The 26,903-nt window shown below is 31.8% G+C and overlaps 1 long non-coding RNA gene across 5 annotated transcripts; it reads left to right on the top strand.

The window, feature by feature from the left end:
- Nucleotides 1–296: 296 nt before the first annotated feature.
- On the top strand, nt 297–3,712 carry LOC127149973 (uncharacterized). Of its 5 annotated transcripts, none has more exons than XR_007821893.1 (6): nt 298–550; nt 891–930; nt 1,151–1,299; nt 1,585–1,660; nt 2,576–2,771; nt 3,487–3,712. It is a non-coding gene; the product is annotated as an uncharacterized LOC127149973 (long non-coding RNA). The 5 variants fall into 5 exon arrangements; XR_007821894.1 differs by having other exon boundaries at nt 1,124–1,299; XR_007821890.1 differs by having other exon boundaries at nt 297–550; nt 891–1,299.
- The last annotated feature ends 23,191 nt before the right edge of the window (nt 3,713–26,903 follow it).

Genomic DNA, 26,903 nt, shown 5'->3' with positions numbered 1-26,903 from the left:
TACAACAAATCTGGCCTTTAATGTCGGGTGGAAAAAATGAAAAATGGGCTTTAATGTCGGTTTTCAAAAGGCGGATGTTTAATGTCGGTTTTAAACCGACATTAAAGAAGGAGCTTTAATGTCGGTTTAAAACCGACATTAAACATCCGCCTTTTTGAAAACCGACATTAAAGCCCCTTTGTAATTTTTTTTTAAATTTTTTTAATTTGGTAAAAAATCAAGTTTTTCTCTCTCTTACTTTACCTTTTCTTTTTCCTTAAAATTTCTATATAAATTCTCCTCCTCTCTTCTTCCTCCTCCTCTCTTCTTTAACTTTGAAATCTTCTAACCCTAAATTCTGCAGCCACCAATCAAATTTTCTTGCTTTCATTTCCTATGCTCGTAGATTATTTTTTCCATCGACGATTTGAAGATTTACTATGGTCGGTAAAGGAGAAGGTCCGGCGATCGGAATCGATCTTGGAACCAAGTACTCTTGCGGAATGGAAATGGCCGAAATGGAAATGGAAATGGAGGAATGCTCCTTTGTTGTCTCTTCAGACCCTCACAGGTTGTTATACTATGTCTATTGCTTGTCTACTGCTTCTAAGCCCTCCTTTGGCAGAACGTGACCGATGAAGATTGAGAACCATTTGCTAAAAATCTTTCTTATTGACTTATTTGTGTGATTCGATTGCAAATTCCATGCTTATTTTACCTAGTTGATCAACTTTTCTTCTTTATATTTTATATTATATATTAGATAGTCTCTTAATTAAAATATAAATGTTTCTCATTTTTTTTTTCATTTCTGCTAAATATCGAAGGGGCTACCTGACTCATCTTTGTCTTCCATTCCCACGATAAGGTTGAAATTTTACTCTTATTAACATCTTCTTTTTGTTGTACAGGTACTGCCTCTATTAAAGGACAAGGTTTAGAATTATAATAGTATGTTTTTCTTTTTCTTGTGGACTACTTGGAATGCACTAAACAACTCTTCCATTGAGATGAAAATGGATTGATATAGTACATCTTGAAATATTTGCAGTTAATGAACCTGTTTGGGGTTTTGGGTTTTTTTTTATTCGCTCGGGATTTTTCCTTATTCTTCTTCTTGGGTTTCGTCGTTGTTGACGAACAGGGGATTTTTCTTCCTCTTCTTACGCAGAGAAAAAATCTGGGTGGATGAAATGGTTGAGCAGAATTTTCCGGTCAGGAGGAAACAGAGGAGGTGGCGGCGGTGGAGGTGGCCGTCATCCGCAACAACTTCTTGGTGATCAGGAGAACATGGTCTGGCGAGCTCCGGCTAGATCATCGGTGAACTTCTGTTTTTTTTTTTTTTTTTTTTTTTTTTTTTTTTGCGCCTTTCTTTAGTTAGATCTTCTTTGGTTAGTTATCATTGAGATATTCAACTTTTGTAATGAGGTTTGATATGTTAGTAGACAAAGTATATGATGTAACAGGCTATGTTAGTTGACTTTTCTTTTTTCCACTTTTTTGAGTGGTTTTGGATAATAGTTTGTTTGCTCTTTATACATACAGCTTACTTGTTATCAAACCATTTAGCAGGAGAGTATTGACAAATTTCTTCCTCCATCGTAGCTTTGTTTCCTGAGCAAGTTTCATCAGTTCGGGTTCTCCAGATAGGTGGCAATTTAGCTGTTTGCCCAGAGGATATGTGAGTTAATTTCACGTTTGGAAATAATTCATTGTCATCTTCTATTTTCTTGTCCTCTCTTTCTATTAATCTATTCTTACTTCATTTTTATTAATGAGAAGTTATTTTTAATTGATACACTTGTTCTGTCTAAAAAATGACCACCTTGTTTTTTAAGAAATTCTCAAGGGCTTTGCATTGGGACCATCTATATTTTTTGGGAGTGTTTTGTTAAGTTACAGGCTCATGCAGGTGCTGTTTTAATATGTTTCGTCACCAACCTTAGTGGTTAGACACCATAAACTATTTTCTATGAGTGGTAATCTTCAATTTTGAATGCAATGAATGTTAACAGATATTACGTTTTTTAGATCAATAAAAATTTGTTAGCCTTCGACTTCTATATTAAACAAATTTTTTTGTATAGATAAAATTGTTTAACCTACCGAGCCCTCTGCTCTGTGGGCTCTGCGTCCTCAAAGTGGTACTCATGAAAGGTGGTGGTGGTAAATCATGCTCAATGCCGTTGCAATGGGCTAAATGGGTGGGATGCATAACAATTTTAGAATTTGTTTTATATTGCTACAAGATCTCTTTCTGCCCTATCGTTTTAAATCTCCTTGGTCTCGCATATATTTCATGGATAGGGATGTCAGGTTGATTAATCATTGTCATTAGCTTGGACTATGCTCAAGTTTTCTTTCTACTGATTACAGTCTTAGTCTCAACATTTATTTATTATGAGCAGTTTGGTTGATGGGATCATCTTAAATTTTTATGACATATATCTATGTCTATATCTCTCTCTCTCACACACGCACACTTCTTTGAAACAATTTTGTTTTCATCATTTTCATTGTTTCACAAGCTTTAGTATGGTGTCTAAATAATCATTCTGCCAGTTGAAGCTGTTTGACAGTGTCGCTTCTTGTGTAGGTTTGTCATATACATTTCTACCTTATGTGATAATGCTAATCAAGGGAAGGAGATGGTTCGTGAAGCTATGAATGCAATCATGTCGCTCTTTGTTTCTGATTGTCCTGATTCTAGTTCTGTAGATCAAGATACCAATGCAGAAGGTAAAGAATTGGACCTACTTTGGAGTGCACTATACGTTCAGGAATCAAGTGTGGTGAGTATTGCTTGTGCCTGCAGAACTCTTTATTTTATTTATTTAATTATTTAATTGTTTAATTAATTATTATTAATATTTTTTGTTGGGCTTTGATCACACAAGTACTTGTGTCCTCCTTACCATTTCCTTTCTTAATATTTTCTTTATCAATAATGAACTTTGAGCTTAGAAGTTTGTTAGTTTCCTTTGCTTCACATACTATTTTATTAACTCTTGAGTGAAAATTTGGCAAATATTCTCTAGAAGCAAATAATATATCTATAATGCTTGGGTCCTTAAAAGCCATTTCAAGTTGTTTCATGCTTACAGTCTCATTGATTGCTTTACTTTTCAACTTATTGTGTTGATGTTGCTTATTTCTTTATAGATTGATATTGGTTTTCATAATAATGTTATGTAAAAAAATGTTGATTATTCATTTGGCGGGCAATATTATGAGCTAATCAATTACAAGAGTTCATAGGTTGCCACATAAAATGTTTTTTTTTTTTTATTTGGGAAAAGGATTGTATATGATTGCATCTATGGAATATTTCTAATAATAGATTGAAGAGATTTAGGAAAGCCTGATGGCTGAGGTAGACTAAAGAGAGTTATGTGGATTGGGGTGTGGATATAAAATCTTAAAAACTTTTCATCATTCTCTGCAATTTTAGTACTTCAAACAGCTTTGTTATTCTATATAAATGGTTTATTTGGATATTGTTTGTAGATAATTGAAGTCATATCGGGTTGAAAGCTAAGCGATTGTGCAGAGATTGCCAAGCGACCGTTGAAAATTGAAGAATGAGAAGGCATTTAGGATTTTTAATTATTTAATTCTTGTATTAGAATATTTTTCATGTACTATTGTAGAATGTATATACATAATATTAAGATTTTATTTTGTGTATAAAAGACAAATATTATAGTTTCTAACATAATATGAATTTCATTGATTTGTTGGCGTGTGAAAAACATATTTATCTACATTGATCCAATGTCGGTCTATAGGACAATAATGTGACAATTAAATAAAAATAAATTTGTAAAAATGAATCCAAAAACTAGGCTTTAATGTCGGTTTTAAACCGACATCAAAGTTCAACCGACATTAAAGGGCTTCAATAACACTATCAAAGATGTCGGTTGAAAACTGACAAACCGACATTAAAGAGGCCTTTAATGTCGTTTTTAAACCGACATTAAAGCCCAACCGACATTAAAGGGCATCAATAACACCATCAAAGATGTCGGTTGAAAACTGACATTAAAGGCCTTTAATGTCGTTTTTAACCCGACATTAAAGAGGCCTTTAATGTCGTTTTTAAACCGACATTAAAGCCCAACCGACATTAAAGGCCTTTAATAACGCTCACAAAGATGTCGGTTGCCAAGTGACATTAAAGGCCTTTAATGTCGGTTTTAAACCGACATTAAAGGCCAAAATTCTTCTAGTGAAGGTGAATATAAAAATATACCCAACAAGGGGCCTACTACTTGTGCTAACTTCCTATTGGGAGGCACAAAAAACTATTATGCACCTGATGGAACACACGTAATCTAGTGATCCCAAAGGAACACTCTCATCAGTCTGTGAACCTAAAGAAACACACATGATATCGTTTGTAAGTGATCTCGTCGAACCACTCATAAAACATGATATAACAAACTGGTGGTCCCGCCGAACGCACAAAGTCATAGTTCTATGCAAGGTGGTGATCCCGAGTGATACCGTACATGTAAGTACACATCTTAATAGCCGAAGTTAATAGACACCATGATTTAAAGCATGTAACAATCAATATAAACATGACATAAAACATCAATCATAAAGTCCATAATCATTATATCCATAACACATGATAATCCTCATATGATATCATTCATCAACTACAACATCACATTATGCATTTTAGCTACCATCAATGCATAATAGTAAATACATGCAAGCTCTTAAATTCATGTTTGAAGGTCTAGTCGTAAGATCTCTTACGTGAGAAATTAGCCAAAAAAGTACTCTCTAGCTAAGTGAAATTTTTTTCCAATTAATTTGATCCTAAACATAAAGGAAAATTTCAGTATTTTAATCAATAAAATTAACAATTGACTATCATAAAAAAAATTTCCTAAATTAACTTACCCAAAATTGAGGTTGAAAAATCAATTCAACCTTTGGTGGAAAAATTCCACGAATTACCTCTTCTAAAATTTGTCAATAGATCATTCGAGAGAAACCCCAATTAGATCCTAAAATAAATTTATTTTCGAACCAATAATTAACATTTAATGGGTATATCCAAAACCCACAAATTAACTTAAACATAAGGAAAATAATTAATAATTTTACTTATTAAAATTATCAATTATGCCCAAACAATAATCCTTAATAGACATGCGAATAATCTATCATACTTTTGTCACAGTAATTAAGCATATGCAAATAATTATCCTTTACACTTAGCCTAATCTAATGGCTACCATTCACAACTTAATAGTAATCTTAGGTTATACAGATAATTCACCACCACAAACATATCACAAGCTATGCATATAGTTGTATTACCATTATCACACAACAATCCAACACTCAATTGAAGATCCAGTATTATAACCCATACCATAGGATATGCTAAGTTACTTGTTGCAAACAAACTACAATGAGCTAGTAGAGAGACTTAATAGACCTATAGATCACGAGCTCTAACGATCCGAGATCAACTAACTAAACTCTTTTAGCTAGGCTAATCAACTTTTCTTAATTAATCGAGACTGTCCACTATAGACCATAGTTACACTCTCCTCGCTGTAGATATATTTGTGTCCACTTAATATAAACATGATTAATAAGTCAACCCTTCACAAGTTGTTTGTAATCTTGGTTGGGTTAGTTTACCCTGAGATTACATTTTGTTCCATAAGCCTCAACTGATATAAGTGAATTCTATCTACTAACCCTAACGACGGATAAAAGTGAATTCTATCTACTATCTCTAATGACGGATATAAGTGAATTCTGTCTTACGGCGACCTATATACATCTCCAGTTATCTACCAGATCTTACTCAGAAATAGGAGGTCTATTGGGCCAACGCTATTGAGTTGCACTCACTTATGCAAATCTAAGAATAATCCCGAGTAAACAAGAATTCATATATAACTCAGAAGTAAGGTTGAGTTACCTATGTAAACCCGATATTCTCTTTGGATTCTTCGCTATTGTCATATATTATAGGAAGTTGAATTTGAGTTGTTGAAGAAGAAAATGGCAAAGCTTATGATTTAAGTTGTGTTAATCAATTTGAAATTTTTAAAAATAAAAATGAATGAAAAGAAAGAAAAGAAAAAAGAAAACAAGATGGAATTGTGTATATATGTAAAAAAAAAAAAAAGAAAGAAAAGAAAAGAAAAGTGAATTTAAAAATAGAATAAAGAAAGAGAATCAAGAGAAGGAGATGGGAAAGGAGTTCGGTGCCAACATCTCTCTACTGCCAAACCACGTCTTCATAAAAAATTGCACCAAAATTTTGGAGAGATGTTGAGGTAGAATTTAAGGAAGAAGAAGAAGAGGAAAGAGTTGTGAATTAAGGTGAAAGAGATGAAGAAAATCATTAAGGGATGGACAACCATGGCAGAAGCTTGGTGCTCACAGACATCTTCTGGTTTTTGTGTCGATTTGAACTCCTTAGAAAGAATTAAAAGGTGAGGTTTTTTTTTGGAAAGTTCGTTCAATTTCTAACAAGTTTTATGAATGAAGCATGAACAAATTCTGATTTGAAATTGGATGCGAATTGGATGAGGCATTCAGGTCATAAATTTGGATGCGAAAATACTCTGGCTTTTAAGTTTTCATCTCATACAAATGGATTTAGAATCTCTATTAGGTATGGTTGAAAAGCTTATGAAATTTTCTACAACGTTTATAAAGAAATCATGAGCCAAATATGATTGGAAGTAAGCTTAATTTCAGGAGCAAGTCAGGGTATAACATAAGACTCGATTTTTAGACTCTCTTTGTTTTGGGCCATTTCTGTAGCAATCGGTTGAGAATCTTATTTTCTTTCCTTTAAATAAGTGATAAAGGAGTTCAAAAAGAAAAGTTTGATATAAAATATATTAATTTTTGTGAAGTATTGAGAAAGTTATGAATGTTTGAAGTTAAGTTATTAAATCTAGAAAATTCTAGAGAAATAGGAGAAATACTCTTTTATGTCTAAGTTTGAAATTATGGAATGTCATGTTTTATGCGTCATCTTAAGTTATTATAAAGATACATGACTCTATAAGGTTTTGATGCTCGATTTTGGTTTGTTTGGCAGACCAAGAGGAAATAAGTCGAGTCTACACTTCAGGAAACTAGCCTAAGGCTGTGAATGACAAACAAATTTCAAAACTGATTACTAAACTATTATCTATGATTGTGTTGCTATATTTGAATATGATTTTTATGAATAACACGTAATTTCCATGAATGGTTTCAAGCATACGTTTCAAGCTTAGGTTTTACGATGAAATTTATATATGAGCATGTTATTAATGTTTTTCTGAAGAGTAGTTGAAACAAGATCATTTTCAATAAGTATTGTTTTTGATATTTAGTTTTCCACGAACAATTTAAGTACTCTTGAATTTTACGAAAGATAAAGATAGCAGACATGTTTTAATATTTTCATATGACATCCTGAGACTTTTTTTAACTAAATGACTGAGATATTGAGCCTGAGGCTATATGGTATCGTGTGCACATAGGTTAGATTTTGTTATTGACGTTGAGTGTACTTCGTAACTATGATGTTATCGTGTGTGCTGGATGGACCCCACTACGACAAAGATGATGGAAGTGTTGGGCAGGCCCATTACATCATAGAGTTAGTAAATATTTGTTGTACTGGGCTTGCCCTACACAATGTAGATTTGTCATGTTAATTAAAATGTTTTGATATACTTGATATGCCTTGCTAGATTTCAATGACGTACAAGCTGAGTATTTAAGAAAACTATTCTTATTATTATACGTTTATATTTACAGCTTGATTAAACAGATTTTTATGTGTAAAGTTTTCACGTGCTCTGATTTTTAAATTTACGGTTTTAAACCGAGTCACTCATTAAGCTTTATAGCTTACCCTTCTAAAATGTTTTTCCCACTTCTCAGATAGAGATCAATCTCTCGGTGCTTGATAGATTGCGTTAGTGTACTGAATCTCCTATATCAATTGCCAGTACGTAGTTAGAGTTGTATATAGAGTCTGTTTTGTTAAGTTGTATATGTCTTTATAAGATATAGATACACTACAGTTTGTGTATGCTCTAGGTATTGCAGTTGTATAAACCTTTGTTGGTTATGTTTGTGGTTAAGGTGTTTCCATCAGGTTTACTTGCTAAATTAGTTATTTCAGGGTTGCACTTCATATATGTCTATGATTGTTCTAGGTTCTGTTGTGTTGTATTGCATGTAAAATAGTTTATAAACAAAATTAACATGTTTATCAGGTTCAAGAGTTCAGCAGAGTCGACAGATATCGTTAGAGGAGAGCAATGTCAGTCAGCTTCACACCGTCTTTCGAGCTAAGCTAGCAGGTAGTCCGGGAGAGGGTGTGACAACCTAGGTCATCAAAGTCGAAGTAATCAATTTTAATTAGTTATTTGTTTAGATATATTTGTGTCCACCTAATATAAACATGATTAGTAAGTTAACCCTTCACAGATTGTCTGTAATCTTGGTTGGATTAGTTTATCGTTTTATCCAAAGATTACATTTTGTTCCTTAAGCCCTAATTGATATAAGTGAATTCTGTCTACTAGCCTTAATAGCGAATATAAGTGAATTTTGTCTTACATCCTACATCTTTAGCTATCCACCCGGTTTTACCCTTGAAATAGAAGGTCTATTGGGCTAACACTATTGAGTGGTACACACTTATGCAAATCTAATAATAATCTCGTGTAAACAAGAGTTCATATATATATATATATATATAACAAAAAAATAAGGTTGAGTTACCTAGGTCATCAAAGTTGAAGTAATCGGTTTTAATTAGTTGACAGTGTTATGAAGTAAAAGTGACTATTTCATGGTTCGATCTTATATAATCTCATTGCATAGGATGCTCTAACTCACATGTACTCTCTACAACAAGATCATTTTGCTTGTCCTGAATACAAAGTAGGTCACATTCATATAGTGTCCCAGAATAAGACATTAAACCTTGTACTTATACTATATACCGTTTAGACAATTACTCGAACTTGATCTACATTTATATCACTACATAAAGTTTAAGCACTCATACTATAGTCAAAGAACCTTGTTGATTGAATTCTGAGTTTATAACAAACAAATCTCCTATTCAAAACAACTTAACGAACAAATACTTCAGTAACTAAATACTTAATTGAATAATAGAATCGTTTTAACATTAACAAATGATGAGTTTTAGAACATAAAACCCAACAATAAATAAATAGATTAGATACTACTTACGTATTTAGTATGTATCATAAAAGAAATCATATGATGCAATAGATCATTATTTGTAAACATTTTGTTTTTATATCAAACTTTTGGTAGAAAAAAAACTAAAAATTTCCTTAAACCATAAGGTTGCAAAATCTAAAATTCTAAGTTGATATTCTTTTTGCATCCTTATATTAATTAAATACAGGATACATTTTGAAAAATAGAAAAGTATAAAAATTATTTACAAAATATAGCAAAATCATCAAATCCTCTTTAGTCTATTTTTTTTTTTTACTATATTTTGTAAATAGTTTTATTTATTTATTTTGCTATCCATAACAATTCTTTCGATATATTAATTTCAATTGTCCACAATAATACACATAATTCACGTATTTTTCTTTCTCATAAAACAAAAATAATGTACATATCCCTTATCACACATAAAAATTCTCTAAATATTATTTCTGAATCAGTTTGAAAATAGGTATTTTTTGGTTTCTAAAAGGAAAAGTCACAAGAATCACAGCCTACCCCTTCTAGGGGTTGCACAATAATTCTCATTCTCCAAACCCATTTTTCCCAATTTTTCATCTTATAACAAAGAAACCTTAATTTTTATCAATGTTGCACATTATAAATATTTTATTTATCGATTCATCCTGCCCAATAGTATATCCACAAATTTTATTAGAAAAAAAAAAAGAAAAAAGAGATTTAAAAATGATAAAAAGTTGTCCTAATCTCTTATTAATGAATCAGTACATGATAATTCTTTTTTTTTTTTTATATATTTTAAAATGTAAGTTTTTGTGACATTTGAAAGTGGTTGGAAAAGGGACAATAATGGATGGATATTGGGAAAAGAAAAAGATGTAGTCAAAACCATTATTTGTTTAGTGGTCAACACTCTGAAAAATTAGTTAGTGAGTGTAAGTGCATCACTCTCGTCTTTCATGCAACACATCTCTTTCCCATTATTATTACTTTTTTCATTTTTCTTTCTTTTCCTAAAAAAAGCTCCTAAAACCACCTTCAAAAATATCTCACCTCTCCATTTCTCCTTTATATATACTCCATATACAGTTACATCACAACTCCCAACTTCTAATTTTATCGATACATTTCAATAGAGATTTCCAAGATACTAGAAGAAAAGAAGGGATAATTAGTAGAAGCACCAAACTGTTTAACTAGGTCAACACGTTTGTAGCGTATTTATAAGATATCCTGAAGCTTCATTGTTGTAGACAAAAATGATACAAGAGCGTAAATAGAGAAAAAGAAAAACTTTCAAATTAGAGACATATATGAATAGAAGCATCATCATAGGTTTGGTTTGTAAATTTGTGCAATGAATATAAGTTTGGTTCACAACTCCTAATTGCCTCACGAGATAAAGTAGTGTTTTAATTAAAGCAGTGATTAGTATTAGATTCTGTTTATAAGTAAATTAATGGAGTATTTTTAAAAAATATAATAAAATGACAAAATATTTATACTGTATAGAATAATTTCAAAAACAACAAAAAGTCTACAGACCCACCATTAAAAATATCAAAAATGTCCCGTAAACCAGTTGTCAACAATGCAAGTAATATAATTTGTACACGATCGTTCATATTTAGCCATTATTTGGTACACAATCATTTAGATTTGGATAGCAAAACCTAAACAATTTATTTTTTAAATTTTCTGTACACAATCGTTTAATTTGAATACACGATCGTTTAGATTTAGTTATACGATCGTTTAGATTTTGGTAGCTAAATCTAAACAATTTATTTGTTAAATTCTCTACGATCGTTTAATTTTGTTACGCGATCGTTTAGATTTAAAAAAAGTAATTATAATAAATATGTAATTTTATTAATTTATTTGATTGTTAGATTAGTGTATGAAATTGATGTATGAGGTAAAAAATGGACATATTAAAAATAAAATAAAATTCAAAACATATATCTTATCTAATCTAAAATGATACGGTCTGTATCATGTACAAAATATTTAAACTATACATATATTATGTATTTGCAAATATATTAGATAGAAGCAAAATGAGCCGTGAGATGGAGAAGGTAAATGCAAAATGTGGTTAAAGTTTCCTTATTAAATAGAAACGTATTTTGGGCTTTTCAAAAACTATATAAATTAAAGTGGTGATTTTTCGGATAAATGATTCGGATAAATTTCTTATAGAAAATGTGAGCACATATGTAATATTATTGACTTTTGTTTTGGAGCTTGACGTTAGGAATAAATTATTTGGATCGGAGTATTAACATTAATGTGATATATTAATAATTGAAATTAATCGAAGGAGAATAATTTATGAAAGAATGTCCTCTCCCATAATAGGTAGTTGAAACACTACTGATATTGGAATCATTGCTAATTAACAACTCCTTCAGTGGTTTTGTATAATTGGGACTGCAAGACAGAAATACACTCTGATATTCTAATAATTTTTCAATACATGCATTATATTAATGTTATGTTAGGTAAAATCATACTATGGAATACATGCATTATATTAATGTTATGGAATCAACAAATAAAGAACAATAATAATAATATTAGTAATAGCGAATCAATAGAAGGATTTACATGATTCAGTGTGTTTAGGTATGTTACCAGTAGGCGATGGAGAACAATCTTATTAGAAAGCATAATGCATAATTAAAGATAAAGACACGTTTAGGAGTTTATTATAATCATAAATGTAAAAAGCATAAAAATGACACATGCGCACACTTGGTTGTTTGAAGCAACAAACAGTAAAATTCAAGGTATATGTGTATACAAATATAGTACTATCTACCTTACTAGGTCTAACATATATGCTTATCCTTCACCTTCAACTTTCTTCACTAGAAAGGACATATAGATCACATGTATACTTTACTAAGTCCTAATCAATTCAACACTTCTTTATCACTTTTTTTCTAATAAGAACTTATATACATACTTTGATTGAATTAGTATATACATACGTTTTCCAATGGTATCTAATAGAATCATCACATTGTTCTAGATCGGGCTTCAAATATTTATTTTTGCACTAACGTTGTAGATTTGTTGAGCACCACCCATTCTACTTAATTTTAGAGGATATTTAAGACATGGAATAACTTTTTTTTCTTTGCTTCTCCATCAATTTCTAGAGACATTGATGTTTTCTTGAAAGATAAAAAAGAGAGAAAAGAAAAAGGAAATAGGTAAATGATAGAGATGAGTCAACGAGCAAGTGTTTTATGGACCACTTGCCTACGACGGTCCAATAGCAGTTCATGAAGTCCATAATAATAGTGAAATATGAAACGTTTCTAGCCGTTGGATTGAAATCCAATCGTCCTAATTAAACCATTCAAACTCTCTCTTTCTCATTTCAAAACCATAATATTCATAGTTCCCCTAATTTTAGTTTATAATTACTACTTAGTAAAGTGAATAATTTTCTCTTTAGTTCATGAGTTTTCAAGAACGTGTGCTTTTGGTGTTTGTAGTTTGAATGGGTCATTTTAATTATGAGTTTTAAAAGGTCCATCTACCTAATAAACCCATTAAATTTAAAAAGAAGATTGATTAAGTATTGATGTATAGCAAGATGACATTAGAAGAAAATGTCCTAATAATATTTTCTTGTCCCCTTCCTAATAACCTCTTCCTTCATCCTCCCTCCAATTCTCTCTCTACTTCTCTCTTCTCAAATTATTGAACCCACACGTGAATGTAAATATATAAAGTGATTTTTTAATTGCAAAAGTCTATAGTTCGGTAAGTGTAATGCCACCAAAATTAAGATAATTTTAGAATTAAGTATCTTAGTTTTGTTTAATTAGATTTAATTTATTTTGTGAGGATTGATATTAATTTATTTGTTGGATGAGTATCTAATTAATTAGAGGTTTTGACAGGTAGTGTTTGTTAAGATTTTGATTAAATGATAGGTTAAGAGTATTAAGTAAATTTGTGGACTTTTAGTGTTGTTGGAATTGAATTAAATTACGGGGTCTTTTTAAAAATATAAAAAAGTGACAAAATATTTACACGGTATAGAATTGGATAAAACCCAAAGGCCTAACGTGTAAAATACCAAAAATACCCCATCAACAATGCACGCGTAATATATTTAGTAACGCGATTTGGTACACGATCGTTTAGATTTGTTTTTCCAATTCTATCGTTTAGTTTGTTACACAATCATTTATTTAATTGGGTTACACGATCGTTTAGATTGACTACCCCAAATCTAAACCATTTTTTTTTCAAAATTTGGCATACGATCGTTTAGATTTGACTACACATCGTTTAGATTTGGCTACACGATTGTTTAGTATTTAGGGTTTCAAATCTAAACGATTTTTTCTTTTCAAAATTTGGTATAAATGGTTTTTTTCAATATTCTTTATGTACAATCTTTTAGTTTTGGTTACCTTAATTTAAATGACTAACCAATTTTTTTCAATATTCTTATACATCATTAGATTTGGCATCAGATGTGGTTACCTAATCTAAACATAAAAAAAGAAAAGAGCAAAAATGATACGATGCATGCAGTGAATGCAAAAAAAAAAAAAAAAAAAAAAGAGGAAGAAAGACATGCACGCATCTGAAAAAAGAGAGGAAAACAAGAAAGACGATAGAAAGAAATAGATTTGGTTACCCAAATCTAAAAACGAGAAAAAAATGGAAGAAATCGTAGCCACTAAAAAAGAAGAGTACAGAGGAAGACAAAAAATCACATAGAGGAGAAAAAAATGAAAGGGCAAACAATTTGAGTGATAATTTTCTCATCAAGGTTTAGTTGATTTTTCAACCTCTATTTGGTCAAGTTCCGTAAACCAAGGTAATTAAATTAATAATTTGTTAATTTAATTTTGGATCTAATTGGGGTTTCTTTAAAGATTCAATTGGTTAATTTTTTAGATTTAATCTTCGATTTTTCCCAATCAAGATTGAATTGGTTTCAACCTTAAATTTTGGATAAGTTAAATTTGGAAAATTTTAAATACTAGCTATTGGTAAATTTTATTAATTAAGTTATTGATTTTTCCTTACTATTTAGGATCTACTTTAATTGGGAAATTACTGTCGGCAAAGAAATATTTTTAGCTAATCTTCAGGTAAGAGATTATAGTACTACTGGACTTTCGAACTGAATTTAAGGGACTGCATGTATTTACGATTATGCATTGATGGTAGCTAAGATGTAGAATGGGATGCTATAGATGATTATTGATATTATCTTGATGATGATAACTAATATTATAATTGATGATGATGACTGATATTATGATTGACGATGATGACTGATATGTTTATAATGTTTATGATACATGATATATTAATCACATGAATAAGGACGTTATGATTAATATTCATGTCATGTTATGATGTTTATGATGATGTTACATGCTTTGGATTGTGGTGTATCTTGTAACTTTGTCTATTGAGCTTTTTACCCCACTTGTATAGTGATCCTACCTATGGGGTCCATTGCACGACTAGGAGTGTTCCTACGGGATCACTTACATGATTTAGGAAGGTACCTACGGATCACATGCACGGTTAGGAGACAGTTATATTGTGTATACGGGATTACTCGCACGATTAGGAGTGTTCTGACGTGACCACTCGCATGATTAGGGGTGTACCTACGTACTACATATATGTTTATGGAGTGTGTACCTATGATCACTCGAACGACTAGGGGTGTTCCCACGTGATCACTCGCACGATTTAGGGGTGTTCGTATAGTCTCACTCACTCAGGTGTGCTCCATTGGACAAACAACGTTATGATTATGTTTCTAACGGAAAGTTAACAGATCATCTAGCAGGACTAGTAATGGGTCCCTTATTTAGTATATTTATATACTCACTCTTTCCTATGTTTAATATTTCAGGCTAAGGTAGAGAGCTTGAGAAGCTGACAAGCGACAGAAAGTGATCCATGGCATGCCATATGTAGACATAATTAGCTTAAGATTTTGTCCTATTTATTTTTTTAGTTCTTTAAAATTGTTAGAACCCGCGGGTCACGTTTTCAAATTATTTTTGTTAATTTTGATGATCTTATATTTTGTGAACATCTTGATATTAATTTTATAAAGATTTTAGTTATTCTCTTTTCAGGAAAGTGTCTTTTGATGTTTATATTTTGAGTAATGACCTTAACTTAATTTAAAAGTTTGGATCGTTACAGTAAGAATCACACCTCTTTATATTTGTTCATTTATTATCTTTAATATTTAAGAATAACGTCAAATATAATCATGCTCAAAATATTTGTAACGTCGTAAGTTTAGGAGGGGAACATGAATAATCCAATATCACATCTGAGTGAGAAGGATCCTAAGAACATGAAAATAAGGTTAAGAAAGGTTTAAAAGAATTAAGAGTTAGTACTTATACCAAGAAGGTGCACCTTTATTTTCAGTGGCTCGGAGAAGACTTTCACTCTAATAAGCGTTTAAGACAAGTAAGGATGATGTTGCCAGATCGTAAGGGATGCAGGGATATGTCAGAGATCCAAATTTTGAATCCTGGCCTAAATCATGAGCTTGGGAATATAAATAAGACTTAAAATTGAATTTAATTTAATTGTGATAACACACATACAAGTTATTTAATCCTAATTCTTGCTATAATTGTAAAAAACATTTTAAATAAATTATCAACGTATTAAATTTAAACATATTACTCCGAACTAAATTAGAACATACTTTAGGTGTTTATTTATTTATTATTATTTTTGTTTGGCAGTAGGTAACATTTAAGAAATGTAGTAAAGAATTTAAGAAATTGACATAAAGAAAATAGACACTCACATGTAAAAGAATTTTTTATTAAGAAAATTTATACAGGATGGATACTTTAATAGAGAGAACACTTTTTTACTCTCAAAATACTCACTCATTTTCACTCAAAGTTTATAACGACTTGAGTTTAGGAGGAGGACATAAATGGATCGATGTCACATCTGAATGAGAGGGATCCTAAAAACATTAAAGCAAGGTTAAAAAAGACTTAACACAATTAAAAGTTAATACCTATACTAACAAAGTACACCTTCCTTTTCGGTGGCTCGATTATAGAAACTTTAGAGTTACTACAAGAAGTGGGACGACTCCTAACGCATAAAATTGTCGACATAAGTGTAAATAATGTTGCGAACTGAATTATCGACGCAGAAAGAGAGGTTGAGAAGACCGTTGGTAGACTGATTCCCGACGCGTCACCAATAAAGTGTCGGAAATATAATTCTCCCGACGTTATCGTTACCGAAGTCTTAGATGTGTCGACAATAACCAACCCCCGAGGTCCACAGTTCCAACGTTAGCTATATGTCAGAAATAACTATTCCTAGTGTTTGTATATCTGACGTCATCCATGCATCAGCAATAACCATTCCCAACGTGACGTTTGCATCATATTCCTGACGTATGTATTGCGTTAGGAAAAGTTTTTAAATATGTAAATTTTTTATTTTTTTCCTGAAATACTTACCTGAAATATTTTCCTGTAAGATTTATTTTTTGAAATATTTGCATTCATTTTCAATTCAATTAACGAAAATTCAAAATAAATTAGTAAATTATGAAATACAAACACAAACTCAATAGAAAATTAAATGTTCATAATACAAAGAAGTTACAAAAATGTAACAAAGTTCATAATACAAATAAAAAAATACTCCTCGTTCCAAAAGAAAAGCGCAAAAAAAGTCATACTTCATAACGTTTACGTCTCATAACAATCCTTGTAGGCCATTCTACACCGTGGATCCTACAATAATACAAAAGTGGCTAAGTTTAGTACATATATATGCATATCATCACTTAATACTGTCAATTCAAGAACTTAAGAATAATGGAAACATATATATGTATCACAAAGCTAAGGATCATGTAGTGGTCCTTGATGTGCCCAACTCATGTCTTCTATGAGCTTCCACATTTGTTCCATTTCTGAAGCTAACACATCGTGATTTCTTGTCTGTTCTTTAATTCGTTGCATAGCTTGATCAAGCACAACCCGTAATTGGAGCTCTATCATGGGCTACGTACATGAGGTCGAGGAACTGCTCGAATTGGCCGTCTTGTAGGCCTTGGGCTTTGGTCCCCAACCAAGGCCTCTTGAGTAGTCTGATCGTCTACTTAACACCGTCTCGTATATCTCATCCTCAGAGAGTGGTTGAGTATCCTCTAGGGTAGGCTGAGACTGGAGTTCCAGCATTTGATTCTGCAACAAATTTAGAAACTAAGTTAGTAAATCAAAAATATATTATTAAAGAGGTTAAATAAGGGTAGAAATGTTGCTTGGATAACTTACATGTGCATCCTCCACGGCCTATGACATGAACGTCCCGTTTCGAACGTGTGCTTATTAGAATAACTCCACACGATTGACCGGCTTTCCTCTTTGCTCAGCAAGCTCGTGTTGTCATTGTAGAAATGACTTTGACCTGCTGCTATGATTGTAAGGCTGCTTCTGTTTAGCAGTCTTGTTCGTCCATGATTGCTCCTGCATGAAAACAAATATATTGTTTATTTCTTATACATATTAAAAGTTGAACTCATAGTTAACCATTAGAAAGGGTTCAGTTGCTCACCTGGAATGCACAGCTGATGTAGTGGTCACAGAGGTAGTGCTAATCCTTATTACGTCCTACTATAAGGTGTGGTTAGTTGGCACAGGCCTCCTCGGGGTCGCTGTACTTTTTGAAATACATGTGACAGTCGTCTCAAAACTCTTTAAAGGTGCTGAGCATCAGATGCTCAATAAACCTATTCATTGGTTGATCTTGAAATCAAGCACAAAAAATCGCTACACATTACAAAAACTACACATTAGTTTGGTTAACTTAAATATGTTTTAAATGAAAACAAAAATATATGTCTAGTGGACTTATCGGGAGGTTGCCCTTGAGAGCCTCGATGTATTCTTTGCCTACATCTGCCGACTTAAGGCAGTACATGGAAAATGTCTTTCGTTATAATTTCAGAAAAAAAAAGTTCAAATAATCCTAAGTTAAATGTATACCATTATTAGACTCACCAGAATTGTCACCCATCGACGATGACCCTTCTGTAGGGTTATCTAGCTCATCTACAAACTTAAGGAACATGGCATCCGTTTCGTTAAAACAGCTCGGAAATGACGACATACTGTCTATGGACATAGAAACAAACACTCAGTAAGCAAATACGAACACATAATTAAAATCAAAATATATAAACTACATAAATATTTGGGTATGTGGTTCGTCATTATCATTCGTTGTCGCTTGCTCCGCTTTAATGTGACAAGTGTTCATCCACATCGTCGATTAAGTCATTAGTGACATCACTGACAACGATTTCTAGTACATTTAGTTACTCATTCTCAACATTGTCCACTTCTGGCTTGTCCCATATACGCTTATTATGATGACTTGCACAACTTTCCAATTGCTACCATTTTTTGAGTCATCTAGGTAAAAAACTCATTGTGCTTGCGACGCAAGAATTACATGTTTCTCGACAAACCAAAAATGGGGTATGTTGAGAGATTTGTACCCTATTTGAAGTGTGTTCTTTGACTTTTTTTGACATTTGTATCATACCATCAACACTTAAATAACCAAACATTTCTTCCCATCGGATATGAAACGTGCAACACTTCATCTAGAACAATGTAGAAATTATTATCGCCACTTCCACTTGCATCGACTTCACCAATGACCATCACGCTACTGTTTTGTGTAGTGCACTAGGAATTACGTTTTGACGTGTGAAATCTCAGACCACCCACGATGCATCTATTATAACAACAAACGTTAAATGATGGTCTAATCACAAGTGAGAAGAAGCCATGAGATAGATTTTCAGACTCACGCAGTTCTGTAACCTGAAATCAATGCGAGAATAATTATACACATCAGCTGGATGATTTTGAATCAAAGTGCTTCCATCCCCCCGCATCAGCTGGATGTCTCAATACAACATCTGTTTAACACGTTTATCCTTATACCATCTCATGTCAGTGGACCTTCCTGCGATACAAACAAACGTTGTAATCTTGGTACCAAAAGAAAGTGGCACAATACTGTATGTGGAACTTTTTTCCTCTATTATAATTAACTTTGTATCGAGCCTCACAACATGTAGAACAATGCAAATCATTTAGAACCTTGCATCGAGCCTCACCATACGTGAATGGTTTCTTATCTCAAGTCCAAGTCACGAAGTTTTCGTTTGGCTTCATAAAATGAACTAGGGATAATACTACTACACATTGGAAACACTGCTCTTAAAAGTTCTAACACGTTGAACGACTTGTTACTCCAATCACTTAGAACCAGTTGTAATACTCTAATCATTTAGAACCAGTTGTAATACTCCAATCATTTACTCCATTGTTTAAGTCCCTAAAATATAAATAGGTTTGATTAGAAACATATTCCTCTCCTCTCACATCCTAAACTCACTCCCTTATATATACAATCTCCCAAAATTTTCACTAAAACTAACTTCAAAATATAGACGCTACCATAACTGCTGAATAGCCAGTATAACCTAATTAACCACAAACAACTTCAATCTTCACATCCTACCTACACCTTCCAACAACATTACCTTACAAGCTACCCTACTACCACCTCTTCAAACCTTCATAAATACAAACAAATTCAAAACAAAAAAGGCTACCATAACTGCAGGATAGCCGTCCCAAATCAACAAAAAATTATTTTAAAACTACTAAGAAAGAAACAACTAAATTGAATTAAAGGCTACATAGCTGTAGGATAGCTAAACGAATATCAACCACAAATATCAAAATAGTTAAAACAATAATAGCCCTAATCCCCCCGCCCCAGCCCCTTCCTACACCCAATTAAACCTCCCACCCCCTTTAAAATTTCAATTCTATCCCCCTTCAAAATTTCATCATCAACCTCCACCCCCTCTAATTTTCAACCCACCCCCTTCAAATATTCAATCAAACCCCCTCCCCCTCTTCAAATTCAACCCACACATCTAAATTTTCAAATCCCTAACTTAATTTCTCAAATAACCCCCTACCTTCAAATTTTCAACCCACAATCAAATTTTCAACTTTAAAAACCAAAATCTATTCCTAAACAATATTCTAAAACTAATTCACCGTTAAAATCCTAAAACTAATTTCACAAAACAAAAAACTAAACTATTTAAATTAACATAACCTAAACTAAGCTGTTTAAACTATTTAGGGTTTTAAACTTACATTAAATAGGGATGAGCAACAGTTAACGGCAAAAGCGACACGACGGAAGGTCACGACGGTGACAGCACGATCTCTCTTTCTTCTCTTTCGTTTCGCCGATCTCTGTTTCTACTTCTCTTCCGTTTCGGTTCTTTGTTTCTCAGATCTGAAACATCTTTTTTATTTTGGAACTCCTGACGCCGAATGAAAATGTAGGGAGCTCCAACTTGTTTTTCGACGCTATTAGTAACTGGTAGGGAATAGGTAAACCCATTATCGACAAATCACTAATGGCGTCTGGTGTTGGTTTTTATGTCCTAAAACTCGTATATAGTAAATATAATCAATTGATCGTTACTAATAAAGTATTGTTATAATTTCAATAAGTGTTATTGGTTATATTATTAATTTTGATGAGTCTTGAACAATATGTAGAGACATACAAGGATCAATGTTCAAGATCAACTTAAAGGGTCTATAGTATAAGGATAAGGCTAGATACCTTATCCTGGTAACACTATGGATACGACTCACTTTGTATTTGATACAAATGCAATGATCCAACTCGTTCGTGTAGCTGACATGCGAGTGAGAGTATTCTATATCACTACTACAGAAATTGGATTACTTGAAGTTAATATAATATCAAGTAAACCTTGACATTTTTAAAAGCGTCAAGTAATCGACCGTCAAGTATAGTCAAATTACTTGACACTACAAAACTGTCAAGCATACCTTTACTTGACATTTAAAACACGTCAAGTATTCCTTTACTTGACATTAATAAAACGTCAAGTATACGTTTACTTGACACTATATTGACGTCAAGTAGTAATCTACTGTCAAGATCGCATACTTGACACTATGTACACATAAGTAAAATTGTATAGTTGACATGGAAAAACCATCATGTATTTAACGTTATGTATATTGTTTATTAATATATTAAATCTATAAATTTTCTATTTTCTGTTTCCTGCATTAGGTACATTCCTTTCCAACCAGTAGTTAGACAAAAAAAAAATGACAAATAACCAGTAAACTAACAATAATTTCATTCTTCTCAGTAATATCATCAACAATTACAGAGTTCCAATCCAAATATAACCAACTAAAATTTCTTATATGTGACCTATTCCATGATCAACAATAAAAATAGTTATCCTTATATAACCAAAAACATGTGTTGTATACCAAAACTAAAGTTTATCCCCTTGCATCTATTGCCTCATATATATAAGTACAATAACTATGAACAAAACATTTACACAAAAAAAGTTATGGGCATTCTCATATGTTAGCCATTTACAAAATTAAGATCATATCTAGGTGTCTATCATATGTATCGAGCTAAAAATTTAGCCCACTCCACTTGTATTTCATCCAATTCAAGTTGTAAGTATGAGTTTCTTGTATCAATCTGTAAAACATAAAAAGTCGAGTAGACATTTAATTAAAAAAAACAAGTCACATATTATACTATTTATAACGTTACAATGTATGTAGTTTAAAAACATACCGCATCAGTAATAATAATGCTTGTGTCTTTACTCACAATTTCGCGCATGTATCTCATGACATAATATCAACATTCAACAGTACCTACTTATAAAGGACACTATAATACAAAACGAAATAACAATTCATATTCAATTATGTATTAAATTAAATTGTAAATAATAGTTTGGAAAAGACAATTGCGTTGGCATACTCCTTTCGATACAAGCAACAATCATTAGGGCACGCATGAATCTTTTCATATTCCATTCCTAATGCACCTAACATTTTATTTGCTTCATACATCGATGTAGGGAGGTCATTAGGAGAAGGTAAGATGTCTTTTAACGCTTTTAGTAGTTTTGAGAAACTAATGTTACTCCATCAGTGTCTAACTTTTAAGTCATACAACTTCATTAATGTAAACAATTTGGTAAATTTTTTGCATCCTTCGTATAATGGCTTTTCAGCATCATTAAGCAATTTCTCAAAACCACATGGATCCTTTGAATATTGCTCGTGAGCAATTTCAACCATTTCTTTTATATTTCCAACGTCATTCGCTCCATACATACACTTAGAAGATTCTCCATGGAAGGATGAATTAGGAAGTTCTTCACCATGCCAAAACTAAATCTTATAACTTTCATCAATGCCATTAAAATATAAATGATCTCTAATATCATTGGCTTTATGTTTTTGACAATTTTCACACTTTAAACAAGGACAACGTATTGAAGTATTAGTTGTATTAGAAAATCCAAATATGATAAAATTCTCTACACCCAACTCAAACTCTTTAGATTATCTACTCTTTCACATACATGATTTATCCATACTTATAATATGCTAATATTTGATCTATAAAATAAATTTACAATATTCAAAATATGCAACTTACTATCCTATCAATTCAAACAAATCCCAATCTAGCTTAAGTGTTCTAGTAGTAACATCATTTACATCGACATCAAAGCTCAAATTAACAAGCAATTTACTCTTCATCAAGCCTTATAGTAGTCTCAAATCAAGGATCCAAACATAAAACATAAACGAACTTAAGTTCAAACTTTACGATCTCAAACCAAAAGACAAAATTAACTTATAAAAAATCCTTATTCACCATACCCAACACGTGGTTTGATCTAAAAACATTTCAAAACTTATCTATTAAAAATCTCAAAATTAGTTATCCTTTTGCCTTTTAGCAAATAGCAATCGAATAAAATAAAATACAAGAAAATAAAATAGCAATCCAATAAAATAAAAGAAAATAAAGAAAAGAAAAAAAGAACTAAAAATAGGGAATCATATAGCATTATCGAACACCGGCTCTACATTTCTCTTTGCTTTCTAAAAAGTAGTAGCCTTCTTTAATGCTCACAATTTCGCCTAATTTTCAAAATATACATATTTTTTCCAAATTCACACCAAGTTTTAGACTTCTCCTTTTAGAAAAATAACTTGACAAGGAAAAGAAAATCAATATGTATCTTTTTTTATCACGAGTGAAGACGAATAGATTTGACTTTCAATTCTCTTGGTCGAAAATATATATTCATAACTAGTTGAACTAAACTAAAATATGATTATGATTCTAATGTCTAAGCTATCAAATATAGGTATAAAGTTCTAACACTTTTTTTTTTGTAATACTAGAAAGTTCTACCCTAGTTGATGCTCATATTCACCTCTATTAAATTTGAACTTTAACAACACACATAAAGTAATAAAAAAATCTATGTACTTTAGTTTGTGTGTTCTTAAGTTAATTTCAAGTTCTTTCCCTTAGAAACTTAGTGAAATAATAATGAAATATATTTAAACATGATGGATACCGATTGAGTCAGACCCTTTTTTACTCTAAAAACATATTTAAACAGTTAATAAAACACATATGTAGAAGAAAGACGAAGAAGATGGTGATAAAATTGAATAGGATTTGTAGTGATCACTATGCACAAGGAAAGAATATATAATGTATTAATATCAAATTAAGCCATACACCACCCATTTGTCACTTGCTTGAAGGAGAAGGCATACACAACAACAATTAGAATTCACTAAGTTAACAGTTTTCACATTTAAAAGAATCTCATCTTCAAACCCACAAATAATTCTTTTTCCTTTTTTGGAGAATGTTCTTTTCTCCTTGTCTTCAACCTAAAAATTTTACATTCTTTGGCCTAATCCCTTTAATATTTATAATATTAAGCTACAAATATTAATCAACATTTCAGTCAAACATCACATTCAAATGTAGTAGTAGCATCTCTACCATAGATGCCAAACAAACAGTAAATTACCTAAGACCTAAGTTAAGATATTAGGTATTTAGTACAAAAACTAAACCAGTCTATCGATGTAACAAACTCGAAGTTCATAGAGGTGAAAAGAGTTACCAGCGAAATGTGGCGGCGGTTGGCATTTTTAGGTCTATGTGGCGACAAGTTTAGAGTGCGACGACATATATCAATGAGATGGAGGCGTGTGCGATTGGTGTACAACGGGTGCGGGTGCGACGTAGAAGAGGTGCGAGTGCGATGTAGAGGGCGTGCGGGTGCGATGTACAGCAGGAGTGGCGGCGTGAGAGATTGCGACAGTCGGTGAGATGGAGGTGGGAGAGAGTGCGGCGGTCGGTGAGATGGAGGCTTGAGATGGATTTGGAAGAGAAAAGGGGGAAATGAAAAAGGTTAGGAGGGAAAGTTTTAATAAATTAATTTATTTTAATAAATTTTTTTATTAAAATAATTTTTAATAAGTTTATTTTAATAAATTTATTTAATGAAAGGATGGAATAAATAGTATTTTTATACTTTTTATTTTGGGATCTTCAAAAATATAAAAAAGCCGCAAAATATTTACACTCTATAGAACAATTCCAAAAATGGAAAAAACCTAGAGGCCCATCGTGTAAAATACCAAAAATGTCCCGTCAACAATGCCGTCAATAACGCGCTCGTAATATATTTGCGATCGTTTAGATTGTGTTATTGTTTGATATGCGATCGTTTAGATATGACTACAATTTATATGCGATCGTTTAGATATGATTCAATATATACGTGATCGTTTAGATATGGCTACAACGCAATCGTTTAGATATGTCTATAATTTATACACGATCGTTTAGTTTATATATTTTTACAACGACATCGTTTAGATATGGCTACAATTTATACACGATCGTTTAGATATGACTACAATTTATACGCGATCATTTAGATATGGCTACAATTTATCTTTTAATTTTGTTACACACGATCATTTAGATTTAGGGACCCAAATCTAAATGATTTTTTTTTTAAAATTTGGTACACGATTTTTTAAATTCTTTTGTGCATGATTGTTTAGATTTCTTTACACGATCACTTAGATTTATTTACACGATCGTTTACATTTGACTACTCCAATCCAAATGATTTTTTTCAACATTTTTTATACACGATCTTTTTTTTTTTTTTACACAATGGTTTACTTTTTTAAACGATCATTTACATTTGGCTACTCCAATCTAAATGATTTTTTTTCAAGATTCTTTATACACAATCTTTTATTTTTTTTACATGATCGTTTATATTTGGCCACTCCAATCTAAATGATTTGTTTTTCTAGATTCTTTATACACAATCATTTAGATTTTGCTATTTTGTTGTACACAGTCTTATACAAAGTCGTTTAGATTTGGTTATCCAAATGTAAACGCGTAAAAAAAACAAAAGAAGAAAGACAATGGAAAGAAATTGAAGTGAGAAAAACGAAGAGGAAAAGAAGAAAAATGATGGAAAGATTAAACGCATAAATAAATAATTGAAAAATAAGAAAGACGATGGAAAGAAATAATAGAAAAGAAAAAGAGAAAAGAAGAAAGACAAAATCGCAGGGAAAGACGGGGAAGACGAAATAACAGGAGGAAGACAAATCGTGAGGAAGAAAAGAAAGATGGAAGGGCAAACCTGTAATACTTAAAAAATGGCTAACTTTATAGGTTTTGTTACACGGACCGTAAATAGTTTACAGTTTTTTTACATTTATGTAAGTTTCTCTTTTATTTTTTTAATTTTTATTTTTTATATTTAACATTTCCAAAACATTTTTAAATAAAAATGTAAACTATACTTGATGTTCTTTTCACGTCAAGTAAATATTACCTATACTTGACGCGACCACAACGTCAATTAAACTCTGCACTATACTTGACGTTAATAAACTGTTAAGTACAATCTCTACTATACTTGACACAAAATAAAACGTCAAGTAAAACTAACGTAAAATAATTCGACATTTTTATTTTTCTTCTCACTATACTTGATGCGTTTTTCGCGTCAAGTAAATGTCCACTATACTTGACACAGATACAACGTCAAGTAAACTCTCCTTTATACTTGACGCACAAAAAATGTCAAGTAAAAGCCAAAGTAAAATAGTTAAAAAATTTCCGTAAAAACTCCACTTTTTAGAGACTATACTTGACATTTTTTCTTTAAAATAGTCAATTTTACTAAAAACGTCAAGTATATAAAAGTAGCTAGTATCAAGTAAAGTAAATTTTGTAGTAGTGTATGCAATGAGTTTGCATATGACCGAACCACGAAATAGTAACCACTAGATGTAACTCCGTTAACTAGTTAAGTTTCTATTTCATTAAGATGACTTAGGTAACTTAATCTTAATCTTGAGTGTATTATGAACTCCTGTTCGTGAGGGATTGTCCTTTGATTTGTATGGGTGAGAGTGACCAGATTGCCGACTTAATATGCTTATCATTTTGGGGACAAGACCAAGTGGGGACGTGGGAACATAATCATACAAGATAGAATTCTCTCCTTCTCGACTTTAGAGTAAGTAGATAAGTGTTTCCTTAAATGGTGCCTCCGGGACTTGAACAAAGGACCCTACCCTCTCTATTGCACGAGAGGATTTTCTGTTTAGTGGTTGGACCATAAACAAGTTGTTCATTTG

Source organism: Cucumis melo, chromosome 1, assembly GCF_025177605.1.
Source record: "Cucumis melo cultivar AY chromosome 1, USDA_Cmelo_AY_1.0, whole genome shotgun sequence".
Classification (NCBI taxonomy): Eukaryota; Viridiplantae; Streptophyta; class Magnoliopsida; order Cucurbitales; family Cucurbitaceae; genus Cucumis; species Cucumis melo.
Note: the sequence above shows the minus strand (reverse complement) of the source record. Positions and strands in the feature narration are given on the sequence as shown.